Raw genomic sequence first — 4915 nt, forward strand, 5'->3', positions numbered from 1 at the left:
TATACCACTGCAAACTAAAGAATGTATATCTGCATCTGTTTATTCCTTGCTTGTTTTGAGAAAGAAGTAAGAAGTGAAGAAAATTTCCTTCCTAAAATGTGTTTAACTTGAATAGAAGCACAACAGAAGTTCAAATTCTCCTATGGAAAAATATCCCCAAAGGGGGAGTCTAAAATATCTTACTGAGACCAGGGAGGCTAGAAAACATGTATATGCTTGAATAATGTCATGTGGGGACAGGCACATTTTCTTGAAGGGTGATGACTCTAAGATGTCGGCTATCAGGTTTTTATAAACATCTAGCTACATCTGCTGTACGGATACCAGTGTTTGTTGCAGAGCAGAGATAACCTTATCATGCTTTAGATTGAAAGAAATGGTTTATTTTTTTAGTACAGGAGATAAAAACAGTCAGAAGTCAGCAGAAAAATAGTAATGAAATATCTTTATTATTATCCAGAACTAAAATTATTGAGTTTTTTTTGGCTGAATAGTCAAACTCCATGAAACTGTACATATCTTTGCATGATTCTAAAAATTCTGAACTTTGAAAAGGGGAAACTAGTGCACACAATCCAGAGATATAATTTGAAAACTAGCTGAAGGGAATAAAGAATGCCCAATTCTTAGGTTGCTGCCATTTATGTTGGTAATAAAAATGTTCCGCATCACCAAATTGTACTGCAAGCACCAGCAAAGGTATGTAGTAGTCAAAGATGTGATAGATGAGCTACGGCTCTACTACCACCAACAGTGGAACATACTATTATATTTACTAATAGATGTAGATAAAATAAATTCTATGCTTCTGAACATTGATTAACAAGGGCTGGTCTGAAAGTAATGCCTCCTATTTTATTCTCTTAGCTCATGACAGATGTTGGTGGTAGGGCAGTAGAGGTTGAACCTTCCCACCAGTGTTCTGTTAGGTTTTGTTGCCATGTGACAGATGGCAGCAGAGGGGCAGTCTGACAGAATGGAGTCTGACGTGCAAGTGCGTATGTAGAACTGGATTCCTCCATGCAAAAAAAATGGTAGCCCTTGACATTCATCACTACTTGCTGAATGTTTCTGGAGACCAAACAGTGAATGCAAGCACAGTGAGGTGGTGGGTGGTGAGTTTCAGGAGCAGTGACAGCGAGTCACCTCTGCTGGTGCAGATTTTTATGAGTGCAGCGTGCAGACTCTAGTTCAATCTCTGGTGAAAATGCACAGCTAATAGGGATGATTATGTAGAAAAATACTGTTTTATAGCTAAAAATTTGCTCTTTGTATGTACTGTAGTTTCCATGAAATTAAATGGGAGGCATTACTTTCAAACTGACTTTGCTGACAAGATGTCCTTAGATTGTTGATGACAGGTGGTATCTTTGTTTTCTTTCAAATGCATCAAATAAAGTTTTATAGAGCAAAAATATCTCAAGCAACAGAAAATACACATCTCAGGCATTGTATCCAAATCATTTATGGTGGAGAGGGCAGATAAAAGATGTTGCAAAACTGCACAGATAAATACCTTCACTTTTTGAATCAGCTAGTACATTCTAATATAGCTGTGGGCACTCTCAGAAGTTTGCAGATGTAAACAGATAGTGTTTTATTGTTTGCCAGAATTGTATCCTTAAGCCAAAGAGTATCTCTTAGGGAGAAGCTACCATACCCTTGTTTAGCTCAAATTATAGAAATGAGCTGTTAATCTTTTCTGTGGACCATTCTTTTGATTTGTGGAGGTTTTTTTGTTGTTGTTGTTGTTGTTTTCTTAGATAGTAAAAAGAACAAAGTGACTTTATCTTCATGTTCTTGTGTTTCTGGCAGCATCCTTCATAAATTGATAATTGACCTTTCTTGATAAAAAAAAAAAGCTTTTTCCTATGATCTTATGTTACTTGCAAACTTCTTTTTCTGTTTCAGTTTTTTTCACCAAAAGATTCATGCTACTGGGGATGTTGACTCTTGATGGAGAAAGACTGGTGCATTTAAAATATGTGACTATCTTAAGTATCTTCCTTATGCAACTAAAAAAGTAAGACGCAAAATGCAGAAATAAACTTTTTGAAGGTTTCTTTTCCTGTTGGTTTTGTTTGCATTTTGCATTTCTATGGAAGATTCATACAGGTTTTCCACAGAGATACTAGTTTTCTGGCAAACTTTCACTGGTGATGCATTTTGTCTCATTAGTAGTGTTCACATGCATTTCAGGCTGCTTAATTTCATTACACAAAGTATTATGCACTGTTCATCCAATAAGTGAGAGAGATTCATTCTGCTACCCAAGGGATTTGTAAAAAGAAGTTTGAAACCTCCAAGAAAACCTGAAAATTCTTGTTGAAACATGGATCACGTTTCACTGTTACCTTTATTAACATACTAAAACTTACTTTATTGATTAAGTTATCTGTGTTTTTCTGATTCCCAAAGGCTAACTGCTGTCTTCTTAGAAATATTTACTTCTAACTAGGATTTTTTAATGCGGTTAATATCTCTACACAGAACTAAGCATATTTTAAAATTGCCTTATATACGTGATTAGGTCTACTGCCTCATAGTAGGATTACTGGTTTTGATAGTATGTGGCTTTGAACATCACCAAATATAAAATCTTTTAAAAAGCATCAGGTTTCAAAGAAGCAGGAGGGATCTGTTAACACTGAAGATGTAAAGTCTCCATTTAGTATCAGTCACTGTTGGCTATGCTCAAGCATCTCTCAACTCCTTAGGCCGTGGTACACACAACATTCCTGTGGAGTAACTGAGGACACTTGTATTGGAAGACTAAGAAGGTTGATAAAAAAATATCCTGTGATAGGAAGGAGCCAACTCCAGCAATGAGAGCTGGGCTTATGTGTACCCAATGTTACTCCGTAGGGATCCCAGTTGACAGAAGAGCACTAGTAATGAAGAAAAACTGTCAGTGTTGAGCTGAGATGATGGCTGAGGCTTAAGGAGCAAAGGCACTGGATTGGTAGTCAATCTAAAGAATGGGAAGGGACATACAAATTGGGCATGGAGTGGGAAACTGGGACTGATCAGGCAAAAAGAGGGTTGGCAGGAAGCTCTAGGGAGAACAGATTGAATAAGGAATTGGATACTCAGGTAGCAGGCTTATTGCTGCCAACATATGTCCATTAGCATCAGACAGTAATTCTAGCTGGAGAGAACTGGGACAGGTTGAGAAATGAGCCAGGAAGGCAATCAAATAGACTTCAGTGAGAACTGTGCTCTAGTATATAGGAACATGCAATGTAGACTATGTGTGTTTCAAGAAATTAAACTCAGAGAAAAAAAACAAGTACCTATTATTAGATGTTAAACATTACTGTTTTCTTTTCAGTCCATTCCATTCTGGAAACCAAAACATAAGGATGTACTCTGGTATACAAATCACAAAGTGCTCAAAGAGCAGGAAGGAGGGACCCTTTAAATTCCCTGAACAATCAAGATAGGTGCTGGATAAGCGTAACTCCACTCTGAAATATCTGGCTTATTATTAGAGACTATCAGAAAGAGGCTGAATTGAACTTTGAGTGTTGCAACAGTGTTGTTGCAGTTTGGATCTAATAAGTTTAATTTCACTTTGTTGTTTAGTTAAATAAATATATTCTATCCAGACAGCCACAAGGTACAAAATAATAGTCCACTGTGAAATAATGTTTTTAAACTACCTATTCCTGATCTTTATTTCTTAAGCCCTTGCTTCTGAAATTATATGGAGAATATCGCCTTCCTCTTCCTTCTTCATTTCTTTCTACATTGCATGGCAGTGTAAATCCTTTTTGCCCCATAGCTTTTGTGACAGTAAATTCAGTGCAATATTCTTTGTTAATGTAAGCTGGACTCCCTAAAAAATTTAGAAAGCTAATTATATATTTATAGAAAATACCATTGCTTTTACTGCTTTAGTTAATAACATTGATTTCTTAGAGCGCAACTAGTGAAAAATGAGTTTCAAAACTATTAAAAATACTTTCAATAAACTTCTGAATTATTCAATGAAGTATTTGCATTAAAGATCACAGTATGTAGTAAAACTTGTATGCAATAAAACTTGAAGTATGCATAAAGTATTCATATTTCTAGGCATTGTTACTGTTTTAACTATTACCAAGACCTACAAAATGAAATAATGTCCATATCTCATACTAAGAAAAATAATAGTATCATCATGTGCAAGATATGGGCCCTGATGATAGCTTTTTATGGTGTATGATGAAGGCACTGAACAATTCAAGATAGTTAAGACTGAGAAGATTCCTTAAGCTAAATTTCTTGTGTGACATTCAGCATATTAATTAATTCTGTGTGACTCAGCTTCCTTTTATATCACAAACATGTTGATAGCACTTTCTCCTATCCTCTGCCCGTCTCAGAGATTTGATTTATTAAAATCTTAAAGATCTCCAACAGTCTTGTTCAAACAATGTCCAGCACAGTATGCATTCAATCTTCTAGACTGAGCTGAGGGAAAAAAATTAGGTGAATTCTCATCATTTACCAGAATCTGAGACTTTGTAGAAGAAAAATAATGTATGGTATGAGCTGAGTAGTTCCAGAAATTATTCAAATCTAAAGATTGAATTTTCTTTGATCACTTTTGCCCTTGAAAGCCAACTGTTGAAAGCCAACAAATTGTCTATTTGTGTATAGAAAAAGGTGAAAAACAAAACAAAACAAAACAACCACAATCAAAAACACTACATAGAAAATATACAATTCCAGATCTTTTTGGTATCAAATGAAATCAGAGAGCATGCTAATTTAAGGAACCCTGTGGGGACACAGCAGCAGGAAAATATGCTGCAGGTGACATCACTGAAATTGACCACGCTTGGCTCACTGAGTAAATCCACAGATATATACAGTACTGGAGCACATTAGGGGAAAAAAGAAAAAAGAAAAAAAAAAGGCAAAAAACAAA

This window comes from Meleagris gallopavo, chromosome 1, assembly GCF_000146605.3.
Source record: "Meleagris gallopavo isolate NT-WF06-2002-E0010 breed Aviagen turkey brand Nicholas breeding stock chromosome 1, Turkey_5.1, whole genome shotgun sequence".
NCBI classification, from domain to species: domain Eukaryota; kingdom Metazoa; phylum Chordata; class Aves; order Galliformes; family Phasianidae; genus Meleagris; species Meleagris gallopavo.